This window comes from Aedes aegypti, chromosome 3 (genome assembly GCF_002204515.2).
Source record: "Aedes aegypti strain LVP_AGWG chromosome 3, AaegL5.0 Primary Assembly, whole genome shotgun sequence".
Taxonomy (NCBI): Eukaryota; Metazoa; Arthropoda; class Insecta; order Diptera; family Culicidae; genus Aedes; species Aedes aegypti.
The window spans coordinates 253,850,945-253,861,703 of record NC_035109.1 but is presented as its reverse complement, the minus strand read 5'-3'; positions in this window follow the sequence as shown (position 1 = coordinate 253,861,703).

Sequence of the window (10,759 nt, the reverse complement as noted above, 5' to 3'; positions counted from 1 at the left end):
TCAATTTCTAATGAGAAACTTTTCACTTGCCCAACGTGATTAGAAAATTGACGGTATTTCAATTTATACATTTCTAGGTCTATGTCTAATTATTTGTTAAACGTTTAAATTATTAAAAGTTTAAAACTGTCAGAGGGGACAACTTAGAAGTGGTACAACCCGCAACTTTTTTCCGCTGAAAATATTAAAATAAGATTGCACGCCGCCAACTTGTTACTGAGTGATAGTTGACAGATTAACAATCTTTCGCTTTATTATGCAATAATGGCTGGAATCACTGCAGACCCGTAGAGACGTCAATAGAGCGATGGTAGTGGCTGACTTGCTTTCAGGAAGAATAGACTGTCCTGCGCTCCTGGAATCTATCAATGCGAGTGCTCACTCCAGGACGTTGCGTAACAATGCTATGTTGAGGTTACCATTGCGACGAACTAACTATGGCCAAAACAGTGCTATGGTCGGTCTTCAACGCGTGTTCAATAGGGTTGCTGAAGGGTTTGATTTTCACCTGTCCCGTCAAGTAATACGTCGTAACTATGTAGAAATTTTATCCCGACTCTCTGTGTGAATATTTGTGACTTTCATTTGTTTTATTTTTTTGACATTTTGTTGCCTTGTTTAGTTAAGTTTCAACTTAGTATTTTACTGTATTTTTTAGTTAAAACATCATTGGGGCTTACTGTCTGTTGGTGTATAAATAAATAAATGAGTGAATGGCTGAAAAATATCAGAAATCTCTTACCTATTGTAATGTTCTCAATGGCCTCAAAGGTTTACGCATAAATTTAAAACGTTAATTCACCTATTCAGTAAAATATACGCATTATTTTCACATACCGCATTTACCCACTTGCCCCGCGGTACCTTACTATACTCCCAGACAACCAAAATGTACGTATAACGAAATCACCTGGAGGCTCTATATGTGCAAATTTCACTTATAAGATGTTGCGAAACGGCCTCCTACGTACAAAAGTGGAGGCGATATGCGTGCATATATTATGTGATGAATAATAACATACAATGCGAGTGTATAAATATTCTACCGAACTAACCTGCAATATTATGCGACTTAACTTATGATAACAAATGATGATTTGACAGCTGCTACGGATTGATCCGATTTACTTGGTACGTGTGTACGGGACGAAACAAAATGTACAAATGAACTCAGAAAAGAAGTGTTTTATGCGAGGAAACTCATCAATCTGACGAGTTTATCCACGGTGTTTAGCGAGTTTGATGTAATAAGTATGAATAAACGAGTTATAACGTGAACTTTCATGCGATTTCTGGTTGTCTGGGACTAACCCTTGATGAACTTCTACAAGGATCACTTTAAGAATTTCTGGACTCTTGACAAAGTCTTAGAGGATTTCTTAGCTAAATTGCTAAGTTATTTGAAAAAATGATCATTCGGATATCTGAATAATATCCTGCCGGATTTTCAGACGGAATGTTTCTAGGAATTGACCGGCGTTTTTGATGTACAAAAAAAAAAAACAAAATGGGTGACAAAATCGGGTCATCTATGTAGTAGTGCTTTTGCTTTTGCTTCTGCAAACCTTGAGCGTCTGTACTCCATGTTAGGAGCGGCTCACAACAGCGTCTGTTCCCCATGTCAGGGGCGGCTGATCATCGTCCGAGTGCCAGAGAAGGACTCTAAGCTAAACTGCGCACTATGGTCCTCCGAACATTTAGGGGGAATGGTCCTCCGGAAATCTAGGGGGTTGGTGTCAGGCCCTGCAAGCCAGCCGTAAAAACATCAAGCAACGAATAATCAACGAGAGAATACGAACCGGGACAATCGGCGAAGACCACAGCGACGTAAAGGGACTAGCGATTGGAAGCTCGGTACGTGGAACTGTAAGTCTCTCAACTTCATCGGGAGCACACGCATACTCGCCGACGTGCTGAAGGACCGTGGATTCGGCATCGTAGCGTTGCAGGAAGTGTGTTGGAAGGGATCAATGGTGCGAACGTTTAGAGGTAACCATACCATCTACCAGAGTTGCGGCAATACACATGAGCTGGGAACAGCTTTTATAGTGATAGGTGATATGCAGAGGCGCGTGATCGGGTGGTGGCCGATCAATGAGAGAATGTGCAAGTTGAGGATCAAAGGCCGGTTCTTCAACTTCAGCATAATAAACGTGCACAGCCCACACTCCGGAAGCACTGATGATGATAAAGACGCTTTTACGCGCAGCTCGAACGCGAGTACGACAGCTGCCCAAGCCACGACGTCAAAATCATCATAGGAGATCTAAACGCTCAGGTTGGCCAGGAGGAGGAATTCAGACCGACGATTGGAAAGTTCAGCGCCCACCGGCTGACGAACGAAAACGGCCTACGACTAATTGATTTTGCCGCCTCCAAAAATATGGCCATTCGTAGCACCTACTTCCAGCACAGCCTTCCGTACCGATACACCTGGAGATCACCACAGCAGACAGAATCGCAAATCGATCACGTTCTGATTGATGGTCGGCACTTCTCCGACATTATCGACGTCAGGACCTATCGTGGCGCTAACATCGACTCTGACCACTATCTGGTGATGGTCAAACTGCGCCCAAAACTCTCCGTCGTTAACAACGTACGGTACCGACGGCCGCCCCGGTATGACCTAGAGCGGCTCAAGCAACCGGATGTCGCTGCGGCATACGCGCAGCAACTCGAGGCTGCATTACCGGAAGAGGGTGAGCTGGACGAAGCCCCTCTTGAAGACTGCTGGAGAACAGTAAAAGCAGCCATCAACGATGCAGCTGAGAGCAACGTCGGGTACGTAGGACGGAGTCGACGGAACGATTGGTTCGACGAGGAGTGCCAGGAGGTTTTGAAGGAGAAGAATGCAGCGCGGGCGGTCATGCTGCAGCAAGGGACCCGGCAGAACGTGGAACGCTATAAACGGAAACGGCAACAGCAGACCCGCCTCTTTCGGGAGAAAAAACGCCGCCTGGAGGAGACGGAGTGCGAGGAGATGGAACAGCTGTGCCGGTCTCAGGAAACGCGTAGGTTCTATCAGAAGCTCAACGCATCCCGCAACGGCTTCGTGCCGCGAGCCGAGATGTGCAGGGATAAGGATGGGAGCATTCTGACGGACGAGCGTGAGGTGATCGAAAGGAGGAAGCAGCACTTCGACGAGCACCTGAATGGTGCTGAGAGCACAGGCAATGAAGGACGGGACAACGGAGGAAATGCCTTCGTCAGTACTGCGGAAGATGGAAACCAACCAGCCCCCACTTTGAGGGAGGTTAAGGATGCCATTCACCAGCTCAAGAACAATAAAGCTGCTGGTAAGGATGGTATCGGAGCTGAACTCATAAAGATGGGTCCGGAAAGGCTGGCCATTTGTCTGCACCGGCTGATAGGCACAATCTGGGAAACAGAACAGCTACCGGAGGAGTGGAAGGAAGGGGTAATCTGCCCTATCTACAAGAAAGGCGACAAGTTAGATTGTGAGAACTTTCGAGCGATCACCATTCTAAATGCGGCCTACAAAGTACTATCCCAGATCATCTTCCGTCGTCTGTCACCTGTAGTAAACGAGTTCGTGGGAAGTTATCAAGTCGGCTTCGTTGACGGCCGATCGACAACGGACCAGATCTTTACTGTACGGCAAATCCTCCAAAAATGTCGTGAATACCAGGTCCCAACGCATCACCTTTTCATTGATTTCAAGGCGGCATACGACAGTATCGACCGCGTAGAGCTATGGAAAATCATGGACGAGAACAGCTTTCCCGGGAAGCTCACGAGACTGATAAGAGCAACGATGGAAGGTGTGCAAAATTGTGTGAAGGTTTCAGGCGAACACTCCAGTTCGTTTGGATCCCACCGGGGACTACGACAAGGTGATGGACTTTCGTGCCTGTTGTTCAATATTGCGCTAGAAGGTGTTATGCGGAGAGCCGGGCTTAACAGCCGGGGTACGATTTTTACGAGATCCAGTCAATTTGTTTGCTTCGCGGATGATATGGACATCGTCGGCCGAACATTTGAAAAGGTGGCAGATCTGTACACCCGCCTGAAAAGCGAGGCAGCAAAAGTTGGACTGGTGGTGAATGCGGCCAAGACAAAGTACATGCTAGCTGGTGGGGCCGAGCGCGACAGGGCTCGCCTAGGTAGCAGTGTTACGATAGACGGGGATACGTTCGAGGTGGTCGACGAGTTCGTCTACCTTGGATCCTTGCTGACGGCTGACAATAACGTAAGCCGTGAAATACGGAGGCGCATCATCAGTGGAAGTCGGGCCTACTATGGCCTCCAGAAGAAGCTGCGGTCAAAAAAGATTCACGCCCGCACCAAATGTACCATGTACAAAACGCTCATAAGGCCGGTAGTCCTCTACGGGCATGAAACGTGGACGATGCTCGAGGAGGACTTGCAAGCACTTGGAGTTTTCGAACGTCGGGTGCTTAGGACGATCTTCGGCGGTGTGCAGGAGAACGGTGTGTGGCGGCGAAGGATGAACCACGAGCTCTCCCAACTCTACGGCGAACCCAGTATCCAGAAGGTGGCCAAAGCTGGAAGGATACGATGGGCAGGGCATGTTGCAAGAATGCCGGACAGCAACCCTGCAAAGATGGTATTCGCTTCGGATCCGGTTGGTACAAGAAGGCGTGGAGCGCAGCGAGCTAGGTGGGCGGATCAAGTGCGTATCGATTTGGCGAGCGTGGGGCAGAACCGAGGATGGAGAGATGCGGCCACGAACCGAGTATTGTGGCGTGAAATTGTTGATTCAGTGTTATCTGTGTAGATGTTCACTAAATAAATGAATGAATGTAGTAGTAACTGATATGAAAACTCAAATGAACTTTTGGAAAGTCCATGAGGATTTAACTCGATAAATTTCTTGAGAAATGTTTGGAAGAACTTTATGAGTAATTGATGGATGAAATGCTGGAATTTTTTTCGGAGGAACTTCATAAGAAATCAGAGTAAGAGTTTTTAAATAGATTTTCTAGAATCGTTCCTAGAGAATGTTTGAAGCAATCCCTAGGAGTGATCGTATCAGAAAGTCGGCTCCAAAGGCACGTTCCCTGCCAGTTGGGAGATTTGAACCATCATGACCGTAGATGAATTCTTGAAAAAATCTATATGAAAATTTCTTAAACAACTGGAAAAAATCAATCTTGGAAAAATCTCTTGGAGAATTCCTTTTACAACTGCAATAAACCTTTGTGCATTTACTTGGAAGGAAAAACAAATCTTGGAAGATCTCCCAGAGTAACAACTTGAAAAAACAATCTAAGAAAATTTTCAGGGAAATTCTTGTGTAATTTACTGAACGTAGTAGAAGTATGAACGATCAAGGTTTTTTTCCTAAAAAAATCCTCTAAGCATCATTTGAAAGAACGCTGGAAGAATTCATACCAGCATAGATGGAGCAATCTCTGGAGGAGTTTCTGAAGAGCTTCTTTGAAAGAGTCCTCGAAGGTATTGCAAAAGAAATCCGTGGAGATACCACTAGATGAATTTCAGAAGCTTACCTCGAGGAATCTTAGAAGAAGTTCCTGATGAACCTGTAGAATAGCCACATAAATAGTCATAATAGGATTTTCTGGAGACTCTCGAATTTTGCACCATGATTCAAGCCAAGCAAATATTGACCATTTCATTTAAAATAGAGACTTTCGACACCTTCCATTAAGAATATACTTTTTAGGGCCTTGCATCAAAATATCATCAAAATTTTAAAAATCAAATAAAATTTTGTCTCAAAAAGATACTTATTTCCAGTTCGGTAATTCAACTAATTATTAACACACTCCTTCAAGCTCGCATCGAAATCGTTCGACCTTATGACGGAAGAAGAATCCAGAATGAGTGATTCCGACTCGGACAGCCCAATGGATGTGGAAACACCAGAGGAAACCACCTCGGATAGACAGATTCCAGAAAAATCCAAAACATTGTACGAGGGTGCGTATAAGAAGTTCGATGAATGGCGCTCGAGAAACAGCATTACATCGGTTGATGAGAACTGTTTGCTGGCATATTTCACGCAAGAGATGGGCAGCCAAAAGCCGTCGACCAAGTGGAGCCACTTCTCTATGCTGAAAGCCACCATTAACATGAACTTGGGCATTCAAATTGCAACATTCACAAATCTGGTATCATTTTTGAAGAAAAAATCAGACGGCTACAGTCCGAAAAAGTCGAAAATTCTCACAAGAGCTGACATTTTTCGATTTTTGAAGGAAGCCGACGACGATAAGTATTTAGCCTTGAAGGTATATTTTAAAATTATATTAATCTCAAACTAATGTACCTAATAATTCATGTTTTATCTTTTAGGTTGTGCTGATTGTGGGGGTATACGGAGCATGTAGGAGAGAAGAAATTCTGAAATTGACTTTAAACGATATTGAAGACACGGGAGTCAATGTCAGAATTAATGTTCCTAATCCTAAAACAAAAACCATCAGGCAGTTTGTCATCACCAAAGGCAATTCACCGGGAGTCGATATGCTTAAGTTGTTCCGTTCATATGCACAGAAACGACCATTAGACGTACCACACTCGCGGTTTTTCGTTGGTTATCGTTCCGGGAAGTGTACGAAACAAGCGATTGGAATCAATTCGATTGCACACATGCCGAAACAAATTGCTGAATTCCTGAACCTACCATCCCCACAGGAATATACCGGACACTGCTTCCGTCGTTCAGCGGTGTCTGTGCTAGGAGATTCTGGAGTAGATATAGCTATTTTGAAAAGACACGGGAGATCTCAATACGAGAGACACGCAATAACCTTCAATCTTGACGCGGATATTTAATTAGGATATCAATAAGAGAATTTAATAAATTCATTCATTGTTGATTAAAACAAGTGGTATTACAATTCATCTGAATTTGTGATTAGACGGATCTAGTTTCTCAATATGTGTTGTATATTATTTATGATCTCTTGTAAATTATAATTATATGTACAGGTCGGACTCGATTATCCGGAGACTCGATTATCCGGGGACTCGATTATCCGGGATTCGATTATCCGGAATTTTAGACTCGATTATCCGGAATTTATTTTTTGATGTTCTTGTTTTTCAATTTTTATGCATAAATCTGTGATAATTTAGTATTGTATTATACAATATGAATGGTTTTGCAGTTTTGAACGTATTTAAGAAAAGTGGGGTTTGAAAAAGTGGTTTTTGTGTATGCTGGTCAAAAAATTGTTTTTCTTGGTAAGACCCCTACTGTTCCTAGAAATAATTTCTTGCTACGCCACCGTATCATACAAATAAAACAACAACAAAAAAAGATAATATTTATGTTCTTTCATCGATGATCTAATTTTTTTTAGTGATTCGATTATCCGGAGGATTCGATTATCCGGAGTGAAAAAAAAATCGATACTCCGGATAATCGAGTCCGACCTGTACTTACTTCTCTTGATACTTTCGAGTTTTATGATTGTGATTTGACTGAAAGGACACTGACGACCTTACAAGTAAATTTCCCTTAACTGTAAGCATCAGTACATCCACTCCGTCTAAATATCACATGTGTTATTATACTAGTCAAGTTCCTCTAAAATTGGGAGTGGGTCATTTGGCATTAGGCCGTTGGGCATAAGGTTATTTGGGATAATCGTCACTTGACATCATGGACATTTGGCATAAACGGAATTACCGTAACATCCACAGCTCAATGAACAGCATTTCAACATGTTAGTATTAGTATGTTTTTTCAATAATTTACACAACTTTTTGCAATAGACTAAAAATAAAACATCCTAAGTATGAGGCTTTATACATATAACCCATATAACACTTGATTTTCAAAATCATACATTTTATAGGTACCGAAAACTAAACATTACATATAATTTTCAATTTGATTAAATGTACATATTTCAGAGAAATTTGCAAAAAAGTTACACGTCTTCTCAATGAGAATCTAACTCGCCCTGTTCGCTAGATAGGACGCATTATCCCTACGCTACTAGAGGACTCATGCACGCAGAAGTTATCCTGAATACGATTTCCACTAAAAAATCACGTGGCCCTCTTTCGCAAAGCGGTAGAATTATCCCATCCAAACAATGCCTAAACGTGAGCGCATTATTTATTTGGTATTGAAATACCGCACCCTGTTCGCCAATGACGTACTGGACGAGATTTGTATAGTGCATGGTTTCCAATTTCCATCATGGGAGATCTAAACGCTCAGGTTGGCCAGGAGGAGGAATTCAGACCGACGATTGGAAAGTTCAGCGCCCACCGGCTGACGAACGAAAACGGCCTACGGCTAATTGATTTCGCCGCCTCCAAGAAAATGGCCATTCGTAGCACCATTCCAGCACAGCTTTCCATACCGATACACCTGGAGAGCACCACAGCAGACAGAATCACAAATCGACCACGTTCTGATTGATGGACGGCACTTCTCCGACATTATAGACGTCAGGATCTATCGTGGCGCTAACATCGAATCTGACCACTATCTGATGATGGTCAAACTGCGCCCAAAACTCTCCGTCGTTAATAACGTACGGTACCGACGGCCGCCCCGGTATGACCTAAAGCAGCTTGAGCGACTGTATGTCGCAGTGGCATACGCGCAGCACCTCGAGCCTGCATTACCGATAGAGGGTGAGCTGGATGAAGCTCCTCTTGAGGACTGCTGGAGAATAGTAAAAGCAACCATCAACGATGCAGCTGAGAGCAACGTCGGGTACGTGGGACGGAGTCGACGGAACGATTGGTTCGACGAGGAGTGCCAGGAGGTTTTGAAGGAGAAGAATGCAGCGCGAGCGGTCGTGCTGCAGCAATGGACCTGGCAGAACGTGGAACGCTTTAGACAAAGACGTCTCAAAGGCTGATAGGCACAATCTGGGAAACAGAACAGCTACCGGAGGAGTGGAAGGATATGCCCCATCTACAAGAAAGGCGACAAGTTAGATTGTGAGAACTTTCGAGCAATCACCATTCTAAATGCGGCCTACAAAGTATTATCCCAGATCATCTTCCGTCGATCCAGATCTTTACTGTACGGCAAATCCTCCAAAAATGTCGTGAATACCAGGTCCCAACGCATCATTTTCATCGATTTCAAGGCGTATCGACCGCGTAGAGCTATGGAAAATCATGGACGAGAACAGCTTTCCTGGGAAGCTCACGAGACTGATAAGAGCGACGATGGAAGGTGTACAAAATTGTGTGAAGGTTTCAGGCGAACACTCCAGTTCGTTTGGATCCCACCGGGGACTACGACAAGGTGATGAACTTTCGTGCCTGTTGTTCAATATTGCGCTAGAAGGTACGGTTTTTACGAGATCCAGTCAGTTTGTTTGCTTCGCGGATGATATGGACATCGTCGGCCCAACATTTGAAAAGGTGGCAGACCTGTACACCCGCCTGAAACGCGAGGCAGTCAAAGTTGAACTGGTGGTGAATGCGACCAAGACAAAGTACATGCTAGCTGGTGAGGCCGAGCGCGACAGGACTTGCCTAGGTAGTAGTGTTACGATAGACGGAGATACGTTCGAGGTGGTCGACGAGTTCGTCTACCTTGGATCCTTGCTGACGGTGCTTAGGACGATCCTCGGCGGTGTGCAGGGAAATGGTGTGTGGCGGCGAAGGATGAACCACGAGCTCGCCCAACTCTACGGCGAACCCAGTATCCAGGAGGCGGCCAAAGCTGGAAGGATACGATGGGCAGGGAATGTTGCAAGAATGCCGGACTGCAACCCTGCAAAGATGGTGTTCGCTTTGGATCAGGTTGGTACAAGAAGGCGTGGAGCGCAGCGAGCTAGGTGGGTGGATCAAGTGCGTATCGATGGAGAGATGCGGCCACGAACCGAGTATTGAATTGAAATTGAAAAATGAAATGAATAGTTTCCAATGGGTCGCGACGTTCGCAAACGACCGGTTATGGAACACTAGTCCGTAGTTCAAAAACAAACTTTTTAATTATGATTCATCGGCTAGCTGCAGCCGAGTGGAAGTTTGAACAACTACCTAGAATTAAACATTATATACAGTATCGGACATATAAAATGCACCAAAGCCGTTTTCCCATACAAAATGGTCAACTTCGGAAAGCTATATCTCTGCCGTTTCCCAACCGATTCTTTTCATTTTTTCTGTGGAGAACTATAAATTTCGTTTTTCGAAAACTATCGTGAAAGTTGTGTGAAAACTATTGATTCAAAAGTTACAGATGGGTTGAATTTTGACATAAAAAAATGCACCAAGACACAAAGTGAAGTAGCAGAAAAACTACGTGGTGTAGCTTCTTGGTGTCTTCAGCGCATTTGTGTATTGCGTGATAAGGATCGAATGCGCTGAAGACACGGAAAAGATACGACGCATAGTTTGTCTGATACATTACTTTTGGTCTTGGTGCATTTTTTATGTCAAAATTTAACCTATCTGTAACTTTTAAACCAATAGTTTTCACACAACTTTTTCAATAGTTCTCAAAAATTGAGGTAATTTTTAGTTCGTCACAGAAAAAATGAGAAAAATCGGTTGAGAAACGACGAAGATATAGCTCTCTGAAGTTGGCCATTTTGTATGGGAAAACGGCTTTGGTGCATTTTATATGTCCGGTACAGTATACTTTGTAATTGGATTAAATGGACAAATTGAAGTGAAATTTGCGAAGAAGTTACACGTCTTCTCAATCTCGTTGATAATCGAACTCACGACTCCCTGTTCGCTACACTGAACGAAAACTCCGGTCGCACATTGAATGATTTGTAATTCACAGGGTCATAAAACATTATATTCCTCATTTTGA